The sequence below is a fragment of the Carcharhinus amblyrhynchos genome, chromosome 3 (assembly GCF_965287045.1).
Source record: "Carcharhinus amblyrhynchos chromosome 3, sCarAmb.v2.hapA, whole genome shotgun sequence".
NCBI lineage: Eukaryota > Metazoa > Chordata > Chondrichthyes > Carcharhiniformes > Carcharhinidae > Carcharhinus > Carcharhinus amblyrhynchos.
Genome location: NC_137326.1, coordinates 74626560 through 74643104, shown reverse-complemented (window position 1 = coordinate 74643104; position 16545 = coordinate 74626560). Strand labels below are relative to the sequence as shown.

The 16545-nt window shown below is 46.6% G+C and overlaps 1 protein-coding gene across 1 annotated transcript in view; it reads left to right on the top strand.

Annotated features, from left to right (window-relative positions):
• The first annotated feature begins 223 nt into the window (after nt 1-223).
• LOC145340847 (serine/threonine-protein kinase PAK 2-like) overlaps nt 224-16545 on the top strand; it is a 60622-nt gene continuing 44300 nt past the window's right edge. The window contains exon 1 of the mRNA XM_080185303.1: nt 224-438. The gene's annotated coding sequence lies outside the window, so the exon portion shown is untranslated. The remainder of the gene's footprint in view (nt 439-16545) is intronic.

Sequence of the window (16545 nt, the reverse complement as noted above, 5' to 3'; positions counted from 1 at the left end):
TGGGTTCTGGGAGATGTAGTCCTCTTCCTCCTAGCCGGAAGACCGGGCTGCTATCCCACAATGCAGTGTAGAAGACAGTCGCCATGCATGCTGGGAATTGTAGTCCATTCTGGCGTAATTTGCTTGAGACCGAGTGGGGGGTCCGAGCACAAAGACTACAAATCCCAATCAGCAGCAGGAGTTCGGTCAGAGCGGGGCCGAACACGGAGCCGAACCTGTCCAACAGCCGCCGTGAGACAAGGAGGAGTCGGTATCGAGGCTTTGCCTGCCTGGCCCTGCCCACTCCCCTCCCCGTCCGTCCCCCGACTTGGTCGGGCCGCGGCTTCACTTCCGTTTCTCTCCCTCCGCCATTCGGCCGAGGCTTGCCCTGAGTGTCCCTGCCCGCCGCACAGGGGGAGCCCCGAGGCTGCACTGCCGCAGATACAGCCTGCGCTCTGGGTGAGTTTGGGCCATCTCTTTTACCGCACCTGCTGCGCCAGGGTGAAGGAGCCCGCGGGTCAGAGAGGGAGAGGAGCGCAGCGCGGGTCAAGGGAAAACCCATGGCACTGGAGGGACTGGCCCATAGAGAGCAGTGAGGGAGGTTGAGAGAGGGGGGAGGTTGAGGGTGGGGAGAGAGGGGGGAGGTTGAGGGTGGGGGGGTTGGGGAGAGGGGAGGTTGGGGGGAGGTTGGGGAGAGGGGAGGTTGGGGGGAGGTTGGGGAGAGGGGAGGTTGGGGAGAGGGGAGGTTGGGGGGAGGGTTGGGGAGAGGGGAGGTTGGGGGGAGGGTTGGGGAGAGGAGAGGGTTGGGGAGAGGGAGGGTTGGGGAGAGGGGAGGTTGGGGGGAGGGTTGGGGAGAGGGGAGGGTTGGGGAGGGGGGAGGGTTGGGGAGAGGGGAGGGTTGGGGAGGGGGGAGGGTTGGGGAGAGGGGAGGTTGGGGGGAGGGTTGGGGAGGGGGGAGGGTTGGGGAGAGGGGAGGTTGGGGGGAGGGTTGGGGAGAGGGGAGGTTGGGGAGGGGAGGTTGGGGAGGGGGGTTGGAGGGGAGGGGAGGTCGAGGTTGGGGGAGGGGGGATTGGTGGAGGGGGTGGGTTCCAGGGTGTCGGGGAGGGGTGTTGAGGAAGGGAAGGGGGTGCATGCATAGGAGGGTGGGGGGGACGCGCATATGGCTGTGGAGGGGAGATGTGAGGTGGGGGGGTGCATGGGGGGCCGCATAAGGTTGTGGAGGGGGGAGCGGGTGGGGGGTGCACATGGGGAGGGACGGCAGGGGAGGGGATGTGAGGGGGTGCACATGGGGAGTGGGGGCAACTGGGGAGCGTGTGGAGGGGGGATGTGAGGGGGGTCTGTGTGGGGGGGTGCACATGGGGAGGGGGGTCTGGGGGGCACGTGTAGGACTGTGGAGGGGGGTGTGTGTGTGTGTTGGGGGAGGGGAGTGGACGGGGGGTGCACATGGGGGGAGGTGGAGGGGGCGTTTGCAGGGAATGAGGTGGTGGGGTCGTATGTAGGGGTGGAGGGGATATGTGAGGGGGAGGGGGGCGTGCGCAGGGGGGCTGGAGGGGGAGTGGGTCATGTGAGCGCGGAGGAGGGGGTCATGCGTGAGTGTAGGGGGCTGTGTGTGTGCACGAGGCAGTGGGAGGGGGGCTTATGTCAGAGGCTTGAGGGTGTGTGGGGTTGAGGAGGAGAGGGGCTATGGGGTGCGTGTGAATCTGGGGGGGGTGTTGGAAAGGATGTGTGGGGCTGTGGGCAAGAGGGGGTAAGTGAGGCTCGAAGATGGAGGGGTATCTTGTGGGGGCAGTGTGGGTGAGCGCAGAGGATAATGTCGGGGAGGGGCTGGAGGGTTGTGTATGTGTGGGAGAGGATTTGGGGGTGTCTCAGGGAATGGAAAGTGAAAGGGATAAAGGGTTTGCTGGGTAGGGCTGTAACTGGCTGATGGTTGTGGCAGTTTGAGGCAATCCAAAGATTGAGAAGTGGTGACCAGTGTCTCAGCAACACAATATGAGCATCTTTGTCCTAGGGAGATTTTGTTACTTTCAGCCAGGAGTCTGGGGGTGGTGGCAATGGTGTGTTCAGATCTTAAAATTGGGAAAAGTATCTTTAAATCAGTGAAGATATTCTAGTGAATTTTACGTAGGGGGAGCTTGTGGGGGGGAATGTGTCTTTGAATTCGGGACAAACTGGTGAGTGATCTTGTTGAGGAAGTGAGATTATTTAAGAAGAAGTTGGGAGAAAGCGCGATCAGTGCCTATGTCTTGTGGAACAATTTTGAAATTCAGGTATTTGTATGAGCAACTGCATTGAATCTACCATTTCCTGACTCCACGGCACTGGGAAACTTTGAACGGAAGTGCAACAGAGCAGAGTAACTGAATAAGGGGTAATTGCAGTATTAGAAACTTGTGCTGAAAATTTTTGCAAGAGACCAGAATTCTGAAGGAAGTGGTTAATGTAGTATTCAGTGCTATGCCTATATGCAATAGGTATGAATTAATCGTTGTGCTTAATTGGGATGCCATAAATTCATTTGGTCTGATTATTAGTGTGCATAGTTACACGATCTGAAACATTACTTTGAAGGGTCGGTATCAAGCGAGCTACTGATTTTATCAAGAAACGTGATTTTCATTAAAATCTGGAGCAAGGAGTTGTAGTTGGACAGGGAAAATAAGGATTACCAAAACTACATGTATAAGTATTCCTTCAAGGATGATTGTCTCTCTTTGGTCTGATGGTCACAGGCAGAAAGTATTTGGTGACTGACACTTGGCTCATTACACAGTTGAGCTGCTAAATGGGATGATAATTTACAGCAGCAAATATTGGTGTTGTCAGGTAAGGAGTAAAGCAGAGGATTCGTGTTCATTCAAGACTCTAATATTTGATGCATTCCAATCAGGACAGACAGGCCTGAACCTGCACTCTCTCTTTGATTTAGTTCCTCAAATTTTCATGGGCTACTTCTGCTCAGAGTACGAGGATGTGAAAACAACGGGACAGAAATCTGTCTCTGCTCATGTTAGTGAAATCTGTGTGACTACTTAGTTTTTATTGACCCGGGTTGACCCGTGTCGGCGTGGGGTTGACCCCCATCATGCGAAGTTAGGTGAATTTGCCATTCTAAATTAACGCTCCTATCAGGGATTATCAAAGTAAATATGGAGTTATGGGAATAGGGCGAGGGTGGGATTGTGTGCTGTGCAGATGCGATGGGTTGAACGGCAGCTTCCTGCAATTGTAAGTATTCTATGGACAGTGTGATAATGGACAGTTTATCTGTTGGTGCTGAGAGTTAATAGCAACATAGGAATTAGGAGCAGGAGGAGGCAATTCAGTCTTTTAAGCCTGCTCAGCCATTTAAAGTGATCATTTGTTGATCTTAGCTTGCTCCCAACCCCACGTCCCCTGCCTGCTCCCAACCCCACGTCCCCTGCCTGCTCCCAACCCCACGTCCCCTGCCTGCTCCCAACCCCACGTCCCCTGCCTGCTCCCAACCCCACGTCCCCTGCCTGCTCCCAACCCCACGTCCCCTGCCTGCTCCCAACCCCACGTCCCCTGCCTGCTCCCAACCCCACGTCCCCTGCCTGCTCCCAACCCCACGTCCCCTGCCTGCTCCCAACCCCACGTCCCCTGCCTGCTCCCAACCCCACGTCCCCTGCCTGCTCCCAACCCCACGTCCCCTGCCTGCTCCCAACCCCACGTCCCCTGCCTGCTCCCAACCCCACGTCCCCTGCCTGCTCCCAACCCCACGTCCCCTGCCTGCTCCCAACCCCACGTCCCCTGCCTGCTCCCAACCCCACGTCCCCTGCCTGCTCCCAACCCCACGTCCCCTGCCTGCTCCCAACCCCACGTCCCCTGCCTGCTCCCAACCCCACGTCCCCTGCCTGCTCCCAACCCCACGTCCCCTGCCTGCTCCCAACCCCACGTCCCCTGCCTGCTCCCAACCCCACGTCCCCTGCCTGCTCCCAACCCCACGTCCCCTGCCTGCTCCCAACCCCACGTCCCCTGCCTGCTCCCAACCCCACGTCCCCTGCCTGCTCCCAACCCCACGTCCCCTGCCTGCTCCCAACCCCACGTCCCCTGCCTGCTCCCAACCCCACGTCCCCTGCCTGCTCCCAACCCCACGTCCCCTGCCTGCTCCCAACCCCACGTCCCCTGCCTGCTCCCAACCCCACGTCCCCTGCCTGCTCCCAACCCCACGTCCCCTGCCTGCTCCCAACCCCACGTCCCCTGCCTGCTCCCAACCCCACGTCCCCTGCCTGCTCCCAACCCCACGTCCCCTGCCTGCTCCCAACCCCACGTCCCCTGCCTGCTCCCAACCCCACGTCCCCTGCCTGCTCCCAACCCCACGTCCCCTGCCTGCTCCCAACCCCACGTCCCCTGCCTGCTCCCAACCCCACGTCCCCTGCCTGCTCCCAACCCCACGTCCCCTGCCTGCTCCCAACCCCACGTCCCCTGCCTGCTCCCAACCCCACGTCCCCTGCCTGCTCCCAACCCCACGTCCCCTGCCTGCTCCCAACCCCACGTCCCCTGCCTGCTCCCAACCCCACGTCCCCTGCCTGCTCCCAACCCCACGTCCCCTGCCTGCTCCCAACCCCACGTCCCCTGCCTGCTCCCAACCCCACGTCCCCACTAATGAACTTGCTTATCACAAACAGTCCTCAGTTCCCGATTACCATAGTGGTGGTGTTGTCAGCTGATGGAGTTTGGAGGAAGCATGAGACTATGGGACTAATGCAGTGCATGATTTAGTTTAGTCTGAGGTGTTGCAGCTTGATACTGATGCCTGTAGATTCAGTATCAAAAGCGTTTGCAGAATATGCTGTAACTGTCCTTGCTGCTCAATGAATTGAGTTCAGGGTCATTAAACGATAGCTTGTATTTATATAGCACTTTTTTAAATAATGGAACGTCCCAAAGTGCTTCAGAAGCATTATAAAACAAAGTATGACATCAAATTACATTTAGAAATAAGTCAGATGACCAGAGGTAGATTTTAAGATGTGCCTTAAAGATAGAAAGTGAGGCAGAGGTAAAGAGGGTGTGAAGAGAATTCCAGAGATTGGGCCTAGACAGTTGGAGGCACGGCCACTGATGTTGGAGCAATTCTGATTTGGAATGTACAAGAGGCCAGAATTAGAGGAGTGTAGATTTGAGTGTTGTGGGGCTGGAGGAGATTACGAAGATAAGGCCATGGAAGATTTTGAATACACAGATAAAAAATTTAATATCAAGCTTGTTGACCTTGGTTGGCCCATCATGGGATGATAGGGAAATGAGCCTTGCTTTGAATTGAGATACTGGCAACATACTCTGGATAACATCAAGTTTATGGAAGGTTGAATGTGAGATAGCAGCCTGGAGTACGTTGGATTAGTTGAGTTGAGAGGTAACAAAGGCATGATCCTGGCTCAGGTGCTGGTTTGATTTATTGGCAGTAGCAGGTGTGAGTAGGCCTCAAGCACGTGGCCTGTGAAGGAGACAAGAGTGTTGTACTGCTGTTTTGCTGTCCCTAATGCAGTTTTGTTGTTGTGCCCGGGCAGGATGTCATTAACAGGAACTGACGGCTCTGCGCTGTTGTATACTCTCACAGCTTCCTCTTTGGCCTCTCTTGCACAAGTGGAGAGTTTTTGAGAGTAGGAAGTGAAGTTTAGGAGAAACGTTGATCATTTACCTGGAGGCAGCCAGAGGAAGCCTGAATGGCGTAAACTCCCTTTGGACTTTGTGCTGTTCAAAACAACATGCATAACTTGCTGGCTTGACTGCAGAGCCATCTCTACTTCTAACTCTGGTTTGAGTGAACAACTTCTTTTGTGTCTGGCCGTTAGGAACCTGCCAGTACAAATTTTGAGTCAAACTATTCTCCAGGCCAAAGGTCAGTATTTTCTAGCAACAATTTTTAGCAGTGTTTTAAAGCGATAGACTGTTGAACACTAGTTTGGCCCATATCCTGTCAGCGACAAGCTAATTGCTTACTGTTTGTAGCTTGTTCCAGTACATTCGGCGTGGTTGGAGATTGCTTTGAGATAGACATTTTGTTGCTTGTGTTCTGTAGTGTACAAAAGCTGCCATTTGTATTTTGTTGCTAAAAAACTCTTATTCTCTTAAGCTGGTACTCTGTTGCCTCTGAGTCAGAAAGTGGTGGCTTTGAATACCACATCAGTGTTACTTAGAGATTGCAGGCACAGCAATAAGCCTGTTTGTCTGATGTTTGTGTTTATCCTGCATTTGAGTTGTAGTCCAAATGATATGTCCCATTAATTCCCCTTTCCTTTCAACTGCCCATCTAACCTGCAGTACTTGTAAATATTGACATTTGCTTTGCAATTGGGCAGTGTTTCTTTTACTCATTGAAATGGGCAGCAGTGTTTCTTATTCAAATACTGGACTTGGTAGTTTTTTAAAAGTCAGATGGTGAATTGGGCACTGGCAGATTTCAATTGGCCATTTTGAGTCTGGAATTTAACTGAAGAGCCTAGTTGGATTATATTTGGTGTAGTAAATATCTTGGAGCGGGGTGGCAAATGTATCAGCTTGGCTGAGTTGGCGGAACTCTTATTTCTTCAGAAGGTTGTGGATTGGAGTGTATGAGGGTTTTGAGCTCAGTGGATTCATGTTCCTGTGTGAATACTGAGGGAATGCTGATAAGATCTTAATACAGCTACCTGCTTCAGTGAGCTTTGACCCTGCAGAACTATTCCTGCCTCACCTGCCGCACCAGGAACAGATGAACTAGCCTTTGTTCTTAGTTGTTTGTGGGATGTTGTTTTTGCTTATACAGCAATAATCATTGTGCTTCAAAGATATTTGCAATGCAGCAAAATAAATGTTATTATAAAAGTAGCCTGGAATTTAGGATTTTCAATGGCTTCTTTCATAACCTCTGTGCTTTACAGCTAGTACTTTTGAAGTGCATCCACTATTGTAATGTAGAAAACATGGCAGGCAATTTGCACAAAGTTAGCTCCCATAAATAGCAATATGATAATGCCCAAATGATCGGTTTTATGATATTGATTAGGGGATAAATATTGACCAGATCACAGGTTGCCGAAGCCAATGTCTTCTACGTTTAAGCAGGCAGACATGGCCTCTGTTTAAAGCCTCAACTGAAAGACAGCATGTCTAATAGGGCAGCACTCCCCGAGTACTGCATTGGAGTGTCAGCCTTGATTTTAAAACCCTGGAGTGGGACTTGAACCCACAACCTTGTGAATCAGAGGCACAAGTGCTCCTACCTGAGCCAATAGTGCCACGAGCGAAATGCAGAGTCAAAATTAGAGTTTAGCTGTGACAGATCCCCTCCCCTCATGGGGTTTGCTGAGTATGGGATGCACTTGCCCAACTGATTCACTTTCTTGGATCGTTTTGCTGCTGTTGACATTTTCACACCTAAGCCAGCTGGTTTTCTGCTTGCTGCATTCCTCGTTAAGCAGTCTGTCCCTTTTTGTTACTTCTGGGTCAGGGACTGGTAGATTGACAGTTCTGGAGTTAGAAGACTACTGCATGCATTATGCCATAGATTTTAAATATACCTCAGATTTGGAAACGGTCCCATTATTTTGGAAATCGGCAAATGTTTCACCGCTTTTCAAGAAAGGAGGGAGAGAGAAAATGAAGTAGTACAGGCCAGTCAGCCTAACACCAATTACTGCAATAGCTATGAGCTCTGAATTCAAAATCATTCCCGCAGTAATACCGAAGATTTATACTTGAACGTGCAGTGCCCATAGCCAAGCTGCTCCAGCGATAACACTGGCATATACCGAACAACAGTGTGAAAAATCACCCAGCTATGACCTCTCCACAAAAAGCAGGACAAACTTAACCCATTCAATTACTGGTCCATGAGTCGCTTCTCAATAAAGCAGAAAGTGCTGGAAAAGCCCAGGCCTGGCAGCATCAGTAGAGGGTCTGTATGACAGTCATATGGATTCGATGTTAACTATTTTTCTTTTCATGGATGTTGCAAGACCTACTTTCAGTATTTTTTTTCAGATGTCCAGCATATGCAATATTTTGTTTTTACTTTAGTCTACTCTCAATCATCAGCGAAGTGATGAAAGGGATCATCGACAGTGCTATCAAGCGGCACTTATAAGCACCCTACTCACGGACCTTCAGCTCCTGACCTGATTGGTTTAACCACCTGCAACAGAAGAGCTAAACTCCAGAGGAGAGGTGAAAATGACTGTACTTGACATGAAGATCACATTTAACCAAGTGAGCCAGCAAGGAGCCCTGGCAAAACTGCAATCAGTGGAATCAAGAAGAAAACTTGCCACTGATTGGAGTCACGCTAGCATAATGGCTGTGGTGCTTGGAGATCATCTGGGTTCTAGGAGATGACTACAGGAGTCCTTCAGGATAAGGCCCTAGGCCCAACCATCTTCAGCTGCTTCATCAATGATCTTTCTTCCATCACTGCACAATGTTTACCACTATTTGCATTTCTCCCAATACTGAAGCAGCCAGTGCCCACATGCAGCAAGACTTGGATTACATTCAGGCTTGGCTGATAAGTAGCAAGTAACATTTGTGTCACACAAGTGCCAGGCAATGATCATCTTCAACGAGAGTGAATCTCACCATCACCCCTTGACATTCAGTGGCATTACCATTGATTGGATTTGAACTGAACCAGCTATTTTAATACTTGGCTACAAGAGCAGGTTGGAGGCTGGAAAATCTGCAGGGAGTGACTGATCTCCTGACTCCTCAAAACCTGTCCACTATCTGCAAGGGGTAAGTCTTTCTTATGAGTTTCTCTAACCCTAAGATTTCTCTCTACTTGTCTGGATGAATGGAGCTTCAACAACACTCAAGAAGCTCGGTACCATCCAGGACAGAGCAGGCCACTTGATTCACATCACATTTGCCATCTTTTAAGAAGCTACCCCCTCCTCCGCTGACGTGCAGTAGCAGCAGTGTCCCCCATCTACAAAATGCACTGATTCAACTCACCAATGTTCATTCAAACACTCCTTCCAAGCCTGTGACCTCTATCACCTTGAAGGACAAGGGCAACAGACATGAGAATACAAGCTACAAGTTCCCCATCAAGCCAGTCACCATCCTGACTTGGCGCTATATGGCCTTTCCTTTACTGTCACTAGTGTGAAATGCTGAAATTCCCTTGAAAACAGCACTGGTAGGGTAGAGAAAAAGTAACCAGTTGATGTAATATACCTAGAGACATTTGCTGCACAAAAGGTTGAGACAGAATTTGGGCTTATGAATTTGTGGGTAATATTATTAGCATTGATAAGAGGATTGGTTACAGCTTTTAATAAAATGGGCACTTTCATGTTGGTTGGCAATGAATAGTTAAGTGCTGCAAGGATCAGTGCTGGGGCCTCAGCTATTTACAATCTGTATTAATCATTCGGATGAAGAGACTAATGTGTCAATTTTGGCGAATGCCAAGGAAGATGGAAAGCTAAGCTGTGGGAAGGATGCAGAGAGGCTGCAAAGAGATATATGGATTCAGTGAGTGGACAACAAGATGGCACATGGAATGTAATGTAAAGAAGTATGATATTCTCTTTAGTCTTAATCTTATGCTTTTTACTCATAAAGGTGAGAAACTTGGTGGACTCATGCAGGGAACATAAAACTAGCAAGCAATTAGGAAGGCAAGTACATGTTGGCTTTTTTTTTGTCAGGTGCTCAGAGTAGAATGATGAAGTCTTGATTCAATTGTACAGGTTCAGAAACATAGAAAACAGGAGCAGGAGGAGGCTATTCAGCCCTTTGAGCCTGCTTCACCATTTCGTTATGATCATGGCTGATCGTCCGACTCAATAGTCTGATCTCACCTTCTCCCCCCCCGTTTCCTTTAATTCCCTTTACCTTCAGTGCTATATCTACCTGCTTCTTGAAAGCATGCAATGCTTTGACTTGTGATAGCGAATTCCACGGGCTGACCACTGTGGGTGAAGAAATTTCTCCTCTATCCTAAACAGTCTACCCTGTGTCCTCGGACAGTCCCAGTTCTGGATACCCTTCTTGCATCAACCTTGTCTACTCCTGTTAGAATTTTACCAGTTTCTGAAATTACCCTCTTCAGTCTTCTGACTTCCAGCAAATGCAATCCTAACTGACTCAATCTCTCCTCATATATCAGTCTTGCCACCCCAGGAATCACTTTGGTAAATGTTTGATTGCAAGAACACTCCTTCAGATGAGACCAAATTGCATGCAATATTCCATGTGTGGCCTCACCAAGGCCCTGTAAAACTGCATCATGACAGCCCTGCTCCTGTGCTCAAATCCTCTTGCTATGAAGGCCAACATATCATTTGCCTTATTTACTGCCTGTTTCACCTGCATGCTTGTCTTCAGTGACTAGTGTACGAGGACACCCTGGTCTTGTTGCACATTCGTTTCTCTTAATTTATGGCCATTCAGATAGTAATGTCTTCTGTTTTTGCTGCAGAAGTGGACAACCTCACATTTATTCAAATTATACTGCATCTGCCATTCTTTTGCCCACTCATCCAAATCACACTGAAGGATTTCTGCATCCTCCTCACAGCTCACCCTCCCACCTAGCTCTGTTATCTGCAAATTTGGTAATATCACATTTAGTTCCCTCATCTAAATTATTAATATATACTGTAAATAGCTGAGGTCCTAACATCAAGCCTTGTAGCACCCAACCATTCACTGCCTGCTGTTTATAAAAAGACCCATTTATTCCTATTTTGTTTCCTATCTGCCAACCAGTTTTCTAACCAGCTCAGTACAGTACCCCCAATCCTTTATTTGTAAAATTAAAGCATAAATCTCTATGTGGGAGTTAGTCGAAAGCCTTCTGAAAGTCCAAATAGACCATATCCACTGGCTCCCTCTCATCAAGTCTTACTAGTTACATCCTCAAAGAATTTCATTAAATTTGTCAAAAATAATTTCCCTTTCATAAATTCATGCTGTGTCTGGTCTTGGCACTGTTTTCCAAGTGTTTTGCTTTCAAATCTTTGATGGATTCTAGAATTTTCTCCACTACGACATCAGGCTTAGTGACCTATAATTCCCTGTTTTCTTTCTGAGATACTATGAATCAATGGGGTTAAATATCGCATGCTGCTGTTTTGATTTTGAAATGACAAACTTAAGACATCTGTGATTAACGAACTTACCCAAAACAGTTCTCTTTTTTTCAACATAACCATATTACGACTTTAGATATCGTTCACCTGACTAGAACAAAAGGTGTCTATGTTAGCTATATTGCATGAGACCGCATGTGACCATAAGGATTGTAAATGCTACATAAAGGGGGACTGTCCCATTGTTCGGCAGTCCTTTGCTACCTGACCCTCAGCACTGAGTTATGTAGCAAAGGCTTGTATGCTTGCATATGTAAGAAGAATAAAGAACTCTTGAATCGCACAGCGGTTGGCGTTTGCCTTTGTATCAAGGATGGAAGAATCTCGCGAAAAACAAACTTTTCAATCCCTTTTTTTTAAATAGTGAGGTTACATTTGCTACCAAAACTATTCCAGAGCCTACAGAATCTTGGAAGATGACCACCAGTGCATCCATTATTTCTCAGACAACTTCCTTAAGTATCATGGGATGTAGATTATCAGGCCCTGGAGGTTTATTGGCCTTCAATCCCATCAGTTTTCCTGACACCATTTTTCTACTAATATTGATCTTTAGTGCCTCCCACTGGCTAAATCCTATGTTCCCCAACATTTCTGCTATTTCCTCCTTTGTGAAGACAGAACCAAAGTATGTGTCCAGTTTGTGGTAGGACCTCTTCTGAAATAGTGTGTGCAGTTTTGGTCTCCATATTTAAGAGTAGCCAATGTTGTGCCTTTGTTTAAGAAGTTGTGGGGGCGGTGGCCAAGGAAAAGCTTGGGGACCCTGTTGGTGATCCGGACACCTAAAAACTTAAAGCTCTCGACCATTTCTACTTCGTCGCCATTGATGTTATCCCAGGACATTGTGGGAGGCTAGGGAGAAAATTGCAGGTCTCCTAGCAGAGATATTTGAATCATTGACAGCCAAAGGTGGGATGCCTGAAGATTAAAGGGTGGCAAATGTTGTGCCTTGGCTTAAGATGAGCTGCAGGGAAAAGCCTGGGAACTACAGGTTGGTGAGTCTAACATTGGTGGTGAGTAAGTTGTTGGAAAATATTTTGAGAGACAAGATCCACAAGCATTTACAGAGGCAAGGACTGACAAAAGACCGTCAACATGGCTTTGTGAGTGGAAAATCATATGTCTCAAATTTGATTATTTTTTGAAGAGGTAACCAAGAAGGTAGATGAGAGCAGTACAGTGAATATTGTCCACATGGACTTTAGCAAGACCTTTGACAAGGTACCACATGGTAGGTTATTGCCTAAAGTTAAATCTCACAAGATCCAGGGTGAGGTAACCAATTGAATACAAAATTGGCTTGACCACAGAAGGTAGAAGGTTGTTTTTCAAACTGGAGGCCTGTGACCAGTGGGTTGCCTCGGGGATCAATGCTGGGCACTATTATTATTTTTATCAATGATTTGAATGAGAATTTATGGGCATGGATAGTAAGTTTGCAGATGACACCAAGATTAGTGGCATAGTGGACAGTGAAGAAGGTTACCTGGGACTGCAACAGGATCTTGATCAATTGGGCCAATGGGCTGATGAATGGCAGATGGAGTTTAATTTAGATTAATGTGATGTGATGTATTTTTAGGTGATCGAATCGGGGCAGGACCTACTCAGTAAATAGAGTACTGGGGAGAGTTGTAGAACAAAGAGACCTAGGGGTACAGATTCACAGCTCCTTGAAAGTGGAGTCAAAGGTGGACAGGGTGGAGAAAACAGCTTTCAGCATCCTTGGTTTCATTGGTCAGAACATTGAATACGTCTCGTTGAAGTTGTACAAGATATTGGTAGGGCCACACTGGTCACCCTATTATAGGATATTAAACTAGAAACAGTGCAGAAAACATTTACTAGGATGCTCCCAGGATTTGATGATTTGAGTTATAAGGATGGACTGGGACTTTTTTCCCCCTGGAGCATTGGACGCTTAGCGGTGATCTTACAGAAGTCTATAAAATAATGAGGGCAATAGATCAGCTAGATGGTCAAGATCTTTTCCCAAAGGTAGGGGAGTCTAAAACTAGAGGGCATAGGTTTAAGGTGAGGGGAGGGATACAAAAGTGTCCAGAGGGGCAATTTTTTTCATTGAGGGTGGTGAATTCTGGAACAGGCTGCCAGAGACAATAATAGAGGAGGGTACAATTTTGTCTTTTAAAAAGCATTTAGTCAGTTACGGGGGGGGGGGGGTGGATGCTGGAAAATGGAGTTGTAGGCCATAATCGATCACAATTTTATTTTAATGGGCTAATTGGCTTACTATTTGTTTATTTCTGTGACTTACAATTGGACTTTTACAAGAAATGTAATTTAAAATCTTAAAGAATGTATTTAACCTGCTTAAACTGCAAAGCTGCATTGGTACTTGAGCTTTGTGCTTGCTTCCTGTCTAGTCCCTGTATTGGGAAGTCTTTTTATCTTGCTGTCTGAAGATGTTGACCCTTGTTTGGATCATGATTCATGAGTGTCAGCAGCTCCCTTTCTGTTCCACTTGCAATCAATTTTCATTTGAAGCCTAACCTGTAGCACTCATTGGTTGATTTCAATTCTGTGCTTGCCTCCTGACCACCAGCACCAGGCAGAGTGTTGGAAGCAGATTCTTGATTTCCTAACCCAGGAGCTCTGAAGTCATTGGTAATGGACCAATCACTGTGGCTAAACTAAGCTTGCCAGAGTCTGCAGTTTGAACCTAAAATCTCAGCACTATAATGTGTTGTAATTACCTAATGGTCTGTTGAGGGAGTTGTTTCCTGTCAGCCTGGTTCCTTTTCTCTTGCAACACACTTCAGATTGCTCACTGAGTGCATTAACAGTGTTGGTTGTAGTTGTATCCAAATTGAAGCTCTTACCTGCAAGGGATTATTTAATGAATTCCTTCTTGCTGATCAAGGTGCATGTCAGACTAAAGGCTGGTACTGTTAGCTGGGGTTGGAAACTGCAAAGAAAGTTGTGCTTGAGTCGGGGCTGATTAAACACAAATCAGGACAAGGCCTTGCTGAGCATACTGTTTGCTATCTTTGCCTGTGGAGTGTTGAGAAGTGATCTATGAGTCAACCCATGCCATTCAATTCAAATGGCGCAATTTGCAAATACTGCTTAACTGAAATGTAACCATAAAATGTGTCAATACACGACTCAGTCAGTGTTTGAAGAGTGCAATCCAATTCATGTTTTAGGTGTAACAGATGATTGACATCCTTTTTGAAACTTGGCAGATGCTGAAAATCTATAGGAAGTACTGGAAATATTTAGCACATTTCTGGAGGGTGGAACAGAATTGATATTCCAGTTTTGATGAAAGATTATTGACCTGGAACATTAACTCTGTTCCTCTCCACAAATGGTGCTTCTCTCTCTACAGATGCTGCCTGACCTGTTGAGTTTTTCCAGCTTCTTATAAAGTAGTTGTTTTATTATTACTAACTGTTGAAAACTTGCGTTTAAGGGGTGAGGCAGCTTTGCCACTCCTTTGGATTGCTTGGGTAGCCTGGGTGGGGGTACCTCACATGGACTTGCATTGGGTTACCTCATTCAGCTTGCTTGTCACTGAAGCTATCAGGCATACAAATTAAGGTAGCAAGAAGTCAATAAAGTAATCAGCCATGTTTCCCTGATTAATATTAAATCAAGAGTTAGTGCAGGAGATGTATCTTTTAATATTGGAATAATATTTGTAAAAGCTTGAAAACATTTAAAATGCACTGCTTATTTTTCTGTTCAATGTCAAGTTAATGATTCTGCTAGTTTGCGGCTTAAGATGTAGGGTTAGTTACTGTAGGTGATATTGTGCTATGTACATGATATAATCTAAAATAACCTGGAATGAAATGGAAGTACTACAAGCAGTAGACCATACAGCCCATTGAGCCTGCTTTGCCAATCAATACAATTGTGGCTGATCTTGGACTTCAATTACACTTTACTATCCATTCCTCATTGCCTATATTTTCCTGAAAGACCAAAAATGCCTCTTCTGGTCTCAAACATATTCAATGATGGCACATTCACAACTCTCTTGGCTAGAAAATTTCAAAGATTCACAACACTTTGAAGAAATTTCGTTCATCTCAGTCCTAGTTGATCTACCTTTTGTTCTGAGACTGTGCACTCTTGTTCTAGATTTCCCATCTCCATCCAAGAGAAACAACCCATTTCTCCCCCCTCGAGCCCCTTTAGTATCTTGTAGAGTTCAAAGCGATCACCTCTCATTCTTAATTCCAGAGAATACTCAGCCTCTCATCATAGGACAACCTTTGCATCCCAAGGGTCAATGTAGTGGACCTTTGCTGTATCACCTCCAATGTAGGTGTATCTTCATTAAATGTGGGAACCAAAACTGCATAAGCTATTCAAAATATGGTTCACCAAAGCATTGACAAAGGTTCTTAGTTTGACACTTGTCTTGCTGGGCTTAACGTTTACTTATTGTCACAGGTAGGCTGAAATTAACACTGTAATTAAGTTGTTGTTAAAATCTCCTAGTCACTACATTCTGGTGCCTGTTCAGGTATATTGAGGGAGAATATAACATGGCCAATCCACCTATCCAGCTCATCTTTTGGACTGTGTAATGATATAGTTCAGGTAAAGGCTCTGGATTGTGGAGTCCATTGATGAATGGAAAATGACACTGAGTCCCTAGAGAAAATACATCCTGCGTATGATTTTTAATCTTTTCAATAACCTAGTTACTCAGCTCTTGGTAGACAATCTGCCTTTAAATAAAGGGCTGGGAATTCAATATAGTTGATCAGCGCAGTATGTTAAGACTGCTCAACCTAGCCCTGTTCTGACACTTGTCATGTTTTCTCCTGCTTACATGAAGGCACCTGCCCCAAGCATCTGGTGTTCTTTGGTCTGCTTATAAATTGCTACATGATGTAACCACCATCCCCTGAATCCTATCTGCCCTGGGAGGCAAGTGCCTGATCTAAAACCACCTCTGAAACAAGATTTTGGCCTTCACAGGACGAAATCCCTGACAGCAATTTAATCAGGACAAGAGTGATGGTTATACGAGGAGGATGAGCCACTGAGGGTAGTGTTTAAAGGAGTTTATATTGAAGCTTTTGTATATAGAAATAAATTACAGCCAGCTACAAAGAAATCATCTATCTAGAGGAGATTATGGTAAGAAATGCTATTTCTAAGAAAAGTGTTTATTTGAAAACATAGAGTGCAGTCGACAGTAAGGAAAACAGAGACTGAGGGATATATTTGATACTGTCAGCAAATAAGCCTTGACATGTGAGACAGCTGCAGCCTGACACATCAGATCCAAGTGCTGGATGGTTGCCTGTCTGTACATAACATTAGGTGCGGGGAAGAAGCATTCACTTCCCTCAGTCTGATAGGTGTGAGTTGCTTGTTCAGACATGATGTATCTTATTCAGTTGCTTCCTGTTTAGTGAAGCTTTTCACCACATTATTACATGCCTGGCAGGAAATGTTGGAATGCTCTTTTAAACTCCTGTGG